Source organism: Coenobita brevimanus, chromosome 84 (assembly GCF_032717465.1).
Source record: "Coenobita brevimanus isolate Jiangsu-jjx chromosome 84, ASM3271746v2, whole genome shotgun sequence".
Lineage (NCBI taxonomy): Eukaryota > Metazoa > Arthropoda > Malacostraca > Decapoda > Coenobitidae > Coenobita > Coenobita brevimanus.
The window spans coordinates 12901673-12915215 of record NC_137037.1 but is presented as its reverse complement, the minus strand read 5'-3'; positions in this window follow the sequence as shown (position 1 = coordinate 12915215).

The following is a 13543-nucleotide window of genomic DNA, read 5'->3' as shown; positions in this document are numbered from 1 at the left end:
ATTCACTTCTATTAATTTACTTAATAGTTTTCACAGTCAGTTGTTTGTTTAATTTTCTTTCTTTACCAGTTTAATTAGATAAAACTGGTCACCACTAACCTGTGCCGATATTCTTTATTCTTGATTACTGATATCTTTCTTTGCAAAAATCGCAGTCAGTACTGAGTCGCTAGTTTATTTAGATTGAGTTAGCATAATGTCTACCAGGATCTATGTACAGGAAACCAAAGATATGGGGCTTACTGACCCAACAGAAATAAAGGACTTTGTCCTCTCTCGGTTTAATTATGAGCAGCAACGCGAGAATGATGCTCGTGAAGAGCGTCAAATTCAGTGTGAGAAATGCGAAAAAGAGAGCGAGGAACGCGAGAGAACGAGAACACGAGCGAAAACAACGCGAACTCGAGTTAGAACATGAGCGAGAACGAGAACACGAATGTGCCGAGCGAGAAGCACGCGAAAAACATGAAATTAAAATGTTGAAGCTCAAGCGAGATTCCTTGGCTTCAGACACATCTGGTGCAGCTGGCCCAAGCTCCAAGAGCGCTGTCCCTGCACATATTATGGCGACCCCACACATCAAGCTTCCCCCATACAAGGAAGGCGAGCAAATCAAGCCATACATAGCTCGTTTTGAAGACATGGCTCAACTTTACCAGCTGGATGATGCAGCTAAGCGGCTTCAGTTTCTTAGCCTGTTTGAGGGCCTTGCCCTCGATATTCTCCACAAAATTCGTGGAGACAATCTCATGTATGAGATGATGAAGGCCCTACTCATCAAGGCGTATGGTCTCACAGATGACGACGCCAAGAGTCAATTCATGAGGGTGCGTTTACAGGAAAAAGAGACTGCCATTCAGTTTCTTGACCGGCTTACTGCTTACTTAGAAGAGTGGATGGAGAAAGATGAAACTCCTTCCATGCGTGAGGGGATAATTGACCTTATGCTGCACATGCAGCTAGAAAAGTCGTGGCCTACTGAGCTTATGGCTCAGCTTAAGATCTGCCAAGTACCGCCAAGCAGATGCCAGCCAAATGGTGAAGAAGGCTGATGCATTCTTTACTGCATACGGGTATCAAACTCACAAGCAGCATACCTGGAACAGGAAAGCTGTTAAATCTGGGAAACCGTCTCAGATTGAACCCCAGCAACAAGGCCGTTCTCAGAATAATGGCCAAGGTCCAAAACCGCAGTGGAAGGACCAGGGGCAAAATACTCAGAAACCTGACTGGAAGCAGTACAACAAGTACCCTAACCAGCAGCAGTATCATCCATGCAACTGACCGTCGGGTCTGTCCTCTTCAGCACCAGCTCAAGTGAATAGGAGGCAGGAGGCAAACACAGCCTTCATTCCTCAGCGGCAGCACGGTGGTGTCGTCCCTAGCAGTATGGGTACTTCCCCACAGTTCACTAGTCCCACGGCGACAGTGAACCCCCCTCCACAGATGGCCAATGTTCCATCTCCCCAGCCAGTGAGTACAACCCCTCAAGTATCAAATTCTCAGAGCACCATGTTTGCTGGATCATTTATTCAGCAGCCTAATCAGTGGCTAGCTGCTTCCTCCACAGGCCCTCCCACAGGTGACAGTGCCTTCCTTGTTCAGCCAGGGTTTGTGAGGGGCATTCCCGTGAAGGTCCTGAGAGACAATGGGTCCTCAAGTTGCTCTGTCAGGCAGTCTAGTTCGGCCTGAGCAGTACAGAGGTCGACAGATCCATGCCAACCTTATTGATGGATCAGTGAGATTGTTCCCTGAGGCATGTATCCAGGTGGCATCTTCATTTTACACGGGTACGACAGTCGCAGTTGTCATGCCAGAACCTTTGTTTGACCTTATCATAGGCAATATTCCCGGTGCTAAGTATAGTTGCACTGAAGATGACGCCACTCAGACTTCGGCTGCAGTAACACGAGCCATTGCTGAGGCTTCAAATTGTGTCACCCCTGTGACCATTGAATCACCGCAAGATCTGATGTGTAGCCAAGCCGTTGTTCAAGAACAACATTCTGACCCGACACTTGCTGCCGTGTGGAAGAAACAAAAGGGTAGAGTGATAAAGTATTCACGGGGAGGTCAAGCCAAGCTCCTTCGCAAACAAGGACGGCTGTACCATGAGTCACGAACACCCGAGGGTGAGGTTCGACTGCAGGGTGTCGTTCCCACCAAGTACCGCCAAGCAGTGCTAGAATGGGGTCATTGTTCAGCCTCAGGAGGTCACATGGGCAAAAGGAAAACCCAGGGCTGTATCCGAGCTGACTTTTTCTGGCCAGGGATGGGACGAGAGATAGATAGCTTTGTGCGTTCCTGCGACGTGTGTCCACGTACCACTAATCAGGGACATGTCCTTCCTGCGCCGTTTGAAACCACACCCGTAATCTCTGAGTCAGTTGAGAGACAGGGCAGTGGTGAAGTAGGTGCAGACCTGATGTCTCGCCTGCTAACTGCTAACTAACACAGGCAACTATTGTATGCTGGGTTCCGTAAGATAGGCGTTCTCATAGATCTGAGTAATCCAAGGACCAGCCTGGTTCCCAGTTAAAAGTGTAGACCTAACGTCTCACCCGTTGGCCCCACAGGACACAGTATGTCCAGGGCCTGTACATACATATGTACCGTAAGTTAAGGGGGAAGTTTGAGAACCCTGCAGAGACAGTCCAAGGCTGTGTATGAATTACCTTGTGGAACGTCTGGAGCTGTGGGCCTCTCTGAGGATTCCCGGAGAATGCACATTATCCACATGAGTGTTCACACCCACGGTGGGTGTTAAAACGTGACCTGCCCGAGATTGTGTAACGATTCTCAGCTTCCTGTTATTAGTCGTAAGTGTAGTGTTAGGTTAACCAGTAAACTGCCCGTTCTAAGAGATTTGAGCAATTCAAGAACTGGCACGTTTCCTGGTTAATAATGTTGGGTTAACTAGTAAACTGCCCATTCTAAGAGATTTGAGGAATTCAAGAACTGGCACGTTTCCTAGTTAATAAGCGTTAACCAGTAAATTATAAGGGTCCTGAGAGATTTGTGAATCCTAAGACTATGTTTCCTGGTTAATAATGACATAAGTACTGATTGCTAGGCAGAGAGAAAGAAATGACACTTTTGATGCTCCATCTTGATTCCTTTCGGAGGTGCAGCTGGCGGGTGCAGCATTGCCGTGCAGATCAGCTGGTCATCCCTGTCGCATGCTGCCGCCCCTTCTCTTCTGCCTCGTCGTCATTATTTACTATAAATTTGCATTATGTAATTTTACACGTAGGTACAGTTACACACGAGTGTCACACCTACACTGTGTATTACATACATCACACTACATAACAATTAGTTGTTAATGTAAATGTAGCAAACTTTTCACTCAGTTTGACCTGAGTACAGGATTTTTCACCGTCGTCACAGAGTTTTTCCCTGAAGCTTGCTTCTATTAACGTAAATACGAGGTTTTTTCGCTCACTGGCGACTGTGATTTTCTCCTGTAGCAGGATAGCACACACACACCACAGTGTGAATCTTGTGTGACTGAGTTAGGATTTATATGTATGTATATTGAAATTTTTTTTTCTGAAGAAAAAAAAAATTTTGATTTTCATGGGGCGTAATGTCATGAGTCGGCGTGATTAAGTATTTGAATAAACTCGTGACATTAACTTTGGTGGGAAACCGCAAATTCTAGTGGAATCCCAGTATTTATCGCTCAGTTTAACCGCCACGTATTCACCCTATCGGGAGTGTTTTCAGAACAATTTTTCACTGTGTCATAAATGATCGTCTTTGTGCATGACTTTACCACTTCCGCTGAGCGATTTATTATGGGCGTGTTTCGCTCCCTACGTGTCAACAAGTGGTTGGTGGAGGATTAGTGCCCCTCCCCATAAAACAAATAACTCAAAGTCAAATGGCCACCCCTTACGGGATTGTGGCATCTGGCAATGGATAGATAGATAGATAGTGTTTCGCTCATTCTAGTTGTTAGCAATGCGGCTCGACACTCGCCTCTTTCTCATGATTTGAACTCAGTCAAGGTTTGAGCGCCGCGAAAGAAGGTAGTGTGTGTGGCAGCATCCTTCCTCAGTAATCAATGCCTAGTTCCCACCGCCGCCATTGGATTCCCACCTAGCGTGATTGGCGAGAGACTCAGCGTGTGCAGTGTCCTTCCTCAGTAATGACGCCCAGTCATCTGCTTAGTCCACTTTTTGACCAGTATTTCTTTTCGTTTTTTCCTAGGTTTAAGAGTTAGCTTTTGAGTAAGCGAGTGAGTGCGATCTCCTTATTTGAATTCATCTTGAGACTCATGTAACGTTAATTTATTTTATTGTAATCAATAAATTAACAGTTCTTTTTTTTGAGCTTAATGTAATGTAAATTCGTGTTTTATTTTCCATATTAAGCTTATTTCACTTATAGCTCCTAGTTTGCATAAACACTTTGCTATTCATAATTGATACTTAGGCCAGTCCTTTTGTATTAAGCTTAAAATCCGTTGTGCAACCAGGAGTTAATGCATCAGCAAGAATCTGTTATCATTAATAGCATTTAGTTATTGATTGTCAGGGGTGGAGTCGCTTTCTCCAGAGGCCAACAGTACTTATAAACAGCAATTGTGAGTTATTAGTCTCTGCTGTGTACTGTTGAGAAAGTTTATAAATTCTCGTCCTTAGAGAATCGGCGAAGTCAGCCGGCATAAAGTAATCATTGCTTGATTTTAACAAGTATTATTGAATAATATACTTTAATATTACATACTTATAAAAACCTCGTGACACCCTCCACCTTATTCACATACATTTTCCTAATTTGTCTCCCACTCTCCATCCTCTCTACATGGTCAAATCACATCGATGTATTTTTCCTAACGATTTTCATCACATCCACATCCACACCACAACGCTCCTTCGCTTCCTCATTTGTCAGTCGGTCACTGTACGTAGCTCCACATGCTCCTCTCAAATAACTCATTTTCACTGCTTTCACTCTTGACTAGTGTCCTTCCAACAAAGTCCAAGCTTCGCTTCCATACGTTTGATTGGAGATCATAATACTGTTATGAAACGGCGTTTTAACTTCCATGCCCACTTCCCTATTTCTTATCACTGTTTTCAATGAACCAGCAACCTCTCTTCCCTGCTGTACCTTTTCATGCACCTTATCCACCAAATTTTCATCCTTATTCATCATACTACCCGAGTACTTATATGCACTCACATTTTCCATTTCCTCACAATCCAGCCTCACTATGCATTCAGTGACTTCATTTCACTCGATGGCCACAGATTTATTTTTTCCATACATTCACCCTATGATTCCGTTTCTTACATACTCTCTCAAACTTATCATTCAAGCCTAGCAGTTCCTTTTCGTCTTCACTTAACATAACAGTAACATCTGCAAACAATAGAACGGGAAGTTTGCAAACGCTGCAAGGTAGGGCCTCTTCAACATCCACTGCCCTACCTTGAATCTTTTTATAACTCCATTCCTATAAAAACTGAACAACTATTGAGACATGACACATCCCGGTTTCAATCCAACATTCACCAAGAAAGTTTCACTCAGTTCAGCATCCACACATACTCCAGCCCTAACCCCTCAAACATACTCCTTACGGCATTCAGCAGCTTTGCATTAATTTTACTCCTTGTATTTTGATATTTTCCTCATTCCTTGTCTATCCACTCTTGTCATATGCTTTCTACAAATCCATGAAGGCCGCATACAACTTCTTTTCCTTCTCTAGAAACCTTTCCACTAAACACCTGAGGGTGAATATCTGATCTACACAACTTCTTCCCTTCGTGAAACCTCCCTGTTCTTCTTCAACTAATTCATATGTTATTTCCCTAATTCTGTTAGTATCCTCCCATATATTTTTCCAGTAACACAAAGAAGACATATGCCTCTGTGATTAACACACACTTCTTTTTTCCCTTTTCCTTTGTACAGGGGAATAATTATACCTTGCTTCCAATCCTTCGGGACTCTACATTCCTACAAGACCAATCCTCACATCTTCTATATCCATTCTACCAATATCTCTCCCCCATTCATCAACATTTCACCACACCATCCATCAGTTCCTGAGGCTTTCCCCACTAACATTTTTCACTGTTTCCACTGCTTCCATCCTACAGATCTCTTCCTCCCTTTTCATCTCCCTCCTTCTCCCAGACATTCCCCAGCCACTTATAGTAGCGTTACTTTCGTTCTTTATGTTTAACAATACCTGGAAGTGTTCTCCATCTGCTCACTTTCTCTCCCTTCTCCATCACAAGTCTGCCATTTTTGTCTTTCACTCCCCTACTACCTTCTTTATCACCTTCTTCACTCCTAACCTTCTTCCACAACATTTTCTTACATTCCCTCCACCTCACAAATTCCTAACAAACTCCCCATCCACTCTTTTCTTACTCTCTCTCTTACTAATGTTTTCAGTACACCTAACTTGAGCGAAACCAGATAATTTTATCAACAAGTCAAGATATCCAACTAAAGCCAGAAAAATGTGCATTTTTACTTTGCCAGGACACGTGAAACCCACTGTATGATAAACAAGTTCAAGACACCACTGTAATGCACAAAACAAAATCATTATGGGTTCGTGGACGAGCACAGTAATTACATCCAGTCGTCGAAATTTGGTCGAACATGCCGGTTAGTGATTGTGGATGCTATGTTTAACGGTATATGCAGTTGGAATTAGTTGCTGCCTCGGAGACATGGTGATATGGATAATGTAATGGTGTAAGTTTCCTGCACACCTACAGTAGAGCTGCATGTTTGTTGCGCTAAGCACCCTCATGGTGTGGACAATTTTGCATTCTCGAATTCTTCCCGCTCCTTCTGGCACCTTGCCAAAAACCTTTCTAACAACTTTCCCTCATCATCCTTCTCTCCTCTTTTCTACTCTGATGGTTCCGTAGCTATTTCTTGTACTGATAAAGCAGATCTCTTCGCACAGACTTTCTCCTCCAATTCCACCTTAGACGTTTCCGGTGCTGTTCCTCCATCACTTCCCCCCTCTGACTTGCTTATGGCTGACATAAAAATTTCTTCAGCTGATGTATTTTCTGCCATCACTGGCCTCAATACTAACGAGGCATATGGGCCTGTTGAAGTCCCTCCTGTTGTTCTCAAGAACTGTGCTTCTGTGCTTACACCCTGCCTAGGTAAACTCTTTCGCCTTTGTCTGTCAACTTGTACCTTTCCTTCTTGCTTGAAGTTTGCTCCCATTCAGCCAGTCCCAAAGAAGGGTGACCATTCCCAACCCTCTAACTATCATCCAATTGCTTTAACGTCCTGTATTTCAAAAGTTTTCGAGTCAATTCTGATTAGAAAAATTTTAAGGCATCTTTCCTATCACAACCTTCTTTCTGATCGTCAGTATGGGTTCCGTCACGGACGCTCCACTGGAGATCTTCTCACCTACCTTTCAGACTCCTGGTCATCCTCCTTTCGGGACTTTGGCGAAAGCTTTGCCATTGCACTTGACATCTCAAAGGCTTTCAATTGAGTCTGGCATAAATCTTTAATTTCCAAACTGCCCTCTTATGGTTTCTATCCTTCTATCTGTGCCTTCATCGCTAGCTTCCTTTCTGGTCGTTCTATAGCCACTGTTGTAGACGGCCACCATTCTTCTAGATCTATCAACAGTGGTGTTCCTCAGGGCTCTATCCTATCACCAACTCTCTTCCTTTTATTCATCAATGACCTTCTAAGCTGTACATCTAACCCTATCCACTCATACGCTGATGACTCCACCCTTCACCTTTCCATTTGGTTCCCGCAACGCTCATCTCGGCAGTTACTTCAACAAGCAAGGGATGAGGCTATGGCACACCTGATGTCTGACTTAGCTCGTATCTCTGACTGGGGTAAAAATAATCTTGTTGTTTTTAATGAATCTAAGACTCAGTTCTTACACTTATCAACCCGACAAAATCTTCCACAGGTATACCCACTAATGTTTAATAATATTCAGCTTAATCCTGCATCATCCTTGAACATGCTTGGGGTTTCTTACTCGGGACTTATCTTGGAAAGATCATATTACATCTCTTGTAAAATCTGCTTCCAAGAGATTGGGTGTGCTAAGCCGACTCCGTTCTTTCTTTACCCCTGCACAATTGTTGGCTCTATACAGGGGAGTACAACTCCCCTGTATGTGGGGAGGCTCCCCACATACAGCTCTTCTCAATAGGGTGTAGTCAAAGGCTTTTCATCTCATTAACTCTCCTCCTCTTACTGACTCTCTTCAACTTCTGTCCCTTCGCCACACTGTTGCATCTTTATCTCATTTCTATCGCTACTGTAATGGTCACTGCTTCTCTGAACTGTCTGCATGCATTCCTCCACCTTTACGACGAACGCGTAGCACCCGTCTAGTAGCAGACTCTCATCCCTTTTCTGTCCAACTCTCTAATGCAAGAGTTAACCGTTACTCCCAGTCCTTCATTTATACAACAGGTCAACTCTGGAACTGTCTCCCTTTGTCTGTATTTCCTGCTTCCTATGATCTCCAGTCTTTCAAACGCATTGTGAAGAGGCTTCACATTGTTTTATTACTTAAGCGTCGTGTGTGTGTGTGTGTGTGTGTGTGTGTGTGTGTGTGTGTGTGTGTGTGTGTGTGTGTGTGTGTGTGTGTGTGTTTTCATAGTGATAGCTGAGTAGCCTAGGGAAGAGGAGGGATCGGATTAACGGGATGGGGGGAGGGGGATTCCACCAGTGAAGAAGAAGGTTTAGATGAGGGAGATATGAATATCGAGTGATAGAGAGAGAGAGAGAGAGAGAGAGAGAGAGAGAGAGAGAGAGAGAGAGATTGTATTTTCAATGTAAATTTTAGAATATAATGAATATTTATAAAGGAAATGCTACTGTTGATCCTTCGATCAGTAATACTATTGTAAATCAGTTTATGTTTTTTCATAAAGAATAGTAATAAAACAATAAAATAAGATAAAATAATTTTTCTTCATTTTTCATGGCTATTTCATTGGCTTCCTTACCCTAACCCTCCCCACATTCCGACCCGGGCCACTCCCATCCTACATCCCTCCTCATATGGACCGATATCAGGACACTGACAGATAAATAGAGGCTACACATTGTTTTATTATTTAAGCGTCGTGTGTGTGTGTGTGTGTGTGTGTGTGTGTGTGTGTGTGTGTGTGTGTGTGTGTGTGTGTGTGTGTGTGTGTGTGTGTGTGTGTGTGTAGAGGAAAGAAAACGGAAGAGGGAAGGAGGAAGGTCCAGAATCCCGAGGGGACCTCTTAATCCTTCACACGGTCACTAGTGCTCCGATTTTGGCAAAGGCTTTGTAAAATTCTCTCCTTCATGTTTCATGAGAAAGGGTATAGTAGGAAACTCTCATCCCTTTTCCGTCCAACTCTCTAATGCAAGAGTTAACCGTTACTCCCAGTCCTTCATTTATACCACAGGTCAACTCTGGAACTGTCTCCCTCTGTCTGTATTTCCTGCTTCCTATGATCTCCAGTCTTTCAAACTCATTGTGTTCAGGCATCTTGAAATGAATGTATCTTGAATTTGGCTCTCTATTGTATTTTGTTTTTTTCTTGGAGGGAACTGTTATTGTGGGCTCATGGCCTTTGGTTCCTTCTTCCTCGCATTAAAAAAAAAAAATCTGTTCCCTCTTTAGCCACACGACTACATTCAGGACACTAGGATCGTTTAAACCACACCATGTAGGCTATCATACACACAGGCTTAGCCCCTCATAAGAGATACGAGGCATCTTACTACCTCGAAAATGAAACCTGAGGAAACACTCCCACCTACAGCTGTGCCAGTGTGCAAACCCAAACGCTGCGATCCTCCTCCTCTCGAACTGTCTTCCATCAAAACAAGTCAAGATAAACAACTAACAGAATCCCAAACCCAAAGAAAGAGAGAGAGACAGACAGACAGACAAACAGACAGAGAGAGATTAAGCTCAAGGGCCGAGTAAACGTCAAGGCTGGGAGGCACTGCACTACCCAGACGCGAAACTAACTGCTCGGGGTTAGGCACCGCCAAAAAGAAAAATGGAGCTGCAATATCCGTTTTCTGTCACGTCAGACTACGAGGGCTGACTGAGCAATAACCCGGGATTGGCTCGATGGGATACGTCGCCTCGCTTTTGATGGAACCATATCTTACGGAAATTTCGATTCCTGAAATCACGGTGCATTTGGTAATATAGTTTCCTGACTTTTTTTCTTCCGTTTTGATGAAATTTTATGGATTTCAGTGTTTTGTGGAGCTCTAGGCGTGTTCAATTTTCCTTCGTTTTGATTTTTCCATTCTGTTTTGTAATTTTATTTAGCACTGTATATATCTCTGACTCTGCTGCTGGAGAGTGACGCCTTCACGCGGTGGCACCGAAACAAAAATAGGTCCTCCCTTAGTAGAATAAGATCGTGTGGCCGTAGTGGGAATAACACAAAATAATGTCATTGCGTTGAAGTGGTTAATAATTCCCTAACATTTCGGTGACCTTAATTGCACCCATCCTCTAAACCCCTTCACTACGATGGCGAATGTCAATTTTGTCCTTGCTCCCTGAACACCATTTCACACATAGGAAAGACCTCTGACAAGGCGCTAAAGAGGTACGCCTTCATGTGGTGGCACCAGTTTAACATGGCGGCTCAACTGCCTGATAATACAAACGTCTTTCAGTTACTTCCCTATCCCAAGAAAGATAGACTGTGGACTGGAAGATAAGAGCAACTTCAGCCTACAGTCCACTGGGTTCACGTTTCAGATGAACCTGTGGCCATATTAACAACAATATTGCTGTAAATAGCCTCGTCATGCGTAAAAATCTCTCCCAGGCAACATAGAAACGCTTGGCAGCAGTAGGAATAAAATACAACCAACGTCCTCTCGGAAGATAGGTTCAATATCCTTTTTTTTTTCTTTTTTTATTATGCTGTTGCTACCACCAGTCCATCTAACTTTGAGTACGTGAGACTGTGAGTGGTGAACTGTCTGATGAAGGCAAGACTAAACATTTAGTTCATAAAAGTCTCCCCTAAACCGAATAACACTGTCTGGTAACAGCAAGAATGCATATATATATATATATATATATATATATATATATATATATATATATATGTGTGTGTGTGTACTGGAGGCCACCCCAAGGGGGGAATCACATCAGCCACAAGCCGATACATATCTAGCGCGGCTAGGAATATAACCTTCACCTTGGCCTACTTTCTCCAGTTTCTAGCTCGTCCGAGATTTTCAACCCTACTACACATCTGTGAAATTTTGTGATGATACCTTGAGAGGTTATCGTGCTAACAGACACACTGACACACACACACACACACACACACACACACACACACACACACACAGACACACAGACTGTCAAACTGAAAACAATACCAGCATCGTTATCGAGGCTGGTTATAAGAGCCATTGTTGTGATGTGCATAACAGCCGTATTATTTAAGCAGACTGGACGAGGTGTAAGCAGATCCACATTAACTTAGCATTCTTTGTGGAACAGTTGTCTGCATTAGTTGTGATCAACCTGTTGTTTCAGAATGCATTCAGTGGTGAGGTGGTGGTGGTAGTAGTAGTAGTGGTAGTAGTTGTTGTTGTTGTTGTTGTTGTTGCCCAAGGTTCATCTGAAACGTGAACCCCTTGGAGTGCATGGGTAAGAGCCGTTCTGCAGTCCACCACTTTCCATTAGGGGAATGGGAGGGACTTGAGGGCCGTTTGTATAACCGGCCAGTGAAGCCGTCCGGTTATATCAGTATCACCCCACAAAGGTGTCCTCCAGCACCAGCAGCGACGTACAGAAGCCAGATACACCTGACTCTCATCATAGGTTTAACAAGTGACTGTCAGATTCAAGGGGCTCTCATATCCATTCGTGCCGGCTCAGTATTAGTAAATGAACCGCTGAAATTTCCTTGCATATCTTCTCTTGTTCTTCTTTGTATAATCATCTATAGTTCTTCTGTAAATAGTTTATCTTGTCTTTTTCATATCTTTTTCATTGTCCTTTTTAAAAAAAATTTTCGCCCATTTTTGCCTTCTTTCTCTCATCCATCGTTGCATATCTCCTCTCACCCTTCTTTGGTTATCTTTCTTCACCCTTCTTTCCGTATCTTCTCTCATTCTTCCACTTCATATATTCTTCTCTTCTTCCATCTTCCTTTGTAAAATTGTGTTTCCTTACCATTTTCTCTTGTCCTTCTTTCCATCTGTCACCTGCTAGATCGATTTCAAAATGAACTCAAGGGTTTCCATCATTTAGGAATGATTGATATGCATGGTTACTCAGTGATTCATTACTTCGCGATCAGGTGACTGTCTTCATAGTTTTAGTGGTATAATCATATAACTCTCATCAGCGTAGATTTTCATGCGCGTCAATAAGAACATCAATTTGAGAGCATGATTTGTCACATAAAGAACTAGTACATGAAGATAAACGAATCAGCATTCTTGAATAGAGCAAAGCAAAATTGGCTGTAAAATATGACTCGTGTTCTGAAATATGTGTGGAATATGAGATGAGTTCTGAAGCACAGCCCACCAATGCTTGCTAATAGAATAGACTGTGTGCTTAGCCAGCAAACCCATAAAGATGAGGGAAGACTCACAGAGTGTGACTTCCGCACGATAAAACTGGTCCAAGGACTGATCATTTGACTGTCATGTGACTTCGACTTTTGACCAATTGTTCTCAAAATCAACTTACTTCATCCTTGCCTGCCCTTCAGTGCTTTCAGCAAGTTTGTTCCAGATCATATCCATACTGCTTAACCTTAACCTGCGACCTTGACCTTGTCCTGTTGATCCATGGATCACATGCAATCCTTTCTCCTTATTTGAGTTCTCGGTCGAATCTTTGACCTTGTCCGGTGACTTTAACCTTTGACTGCTTGTTCTCAAAGTCAGATCCTTCATTCATTCCTGCTCCTCAACACTTCACAAATTTTGATCAAAAATGTGTAAGATGGCCTTTTCCTGCGACTTTAATCTTTGACATGTTCTCAAAACAATAGGTCAGCCTCATAGCTGACTTTCAACTCTTTTGTCAAGTTTGGAGCAAATCAGATCAAGCCAAATTTAGTCATTTTATTCACGGGCAGACACACATGAGTCACACTTTCATTTTGTCCAACGACCTTGATCTTTGATTGTTCTCAAAACTGAATCCCTTCATCCTTACCTACCCTCAGCCATTCCACCCAGTTAGGTCTAAATCAGATCATGGCTGTTTTACCTAGTCCTGTGACCTGGGTATTTGACAATGTTCTAAAAAAAAAAAAAAAGTCAGTTAGCTCTTGGTTGACTCTTAACTCGTCCATCAAGTGTGGTTAAAATTGGATCAAAACTGTTTGAATTATACTATCCACACACACACACACACACACACACACACACACACACACACACACACACACACACACACACACACACACACACACACACACGAGTCGGCTCTCCTCAGGAGCTGCCAGCGTCAGCCTGATGACCCCTTTAGGTTAGGATAATAGATTAAGGACCTGTGTATTTTCAACCACTGGCT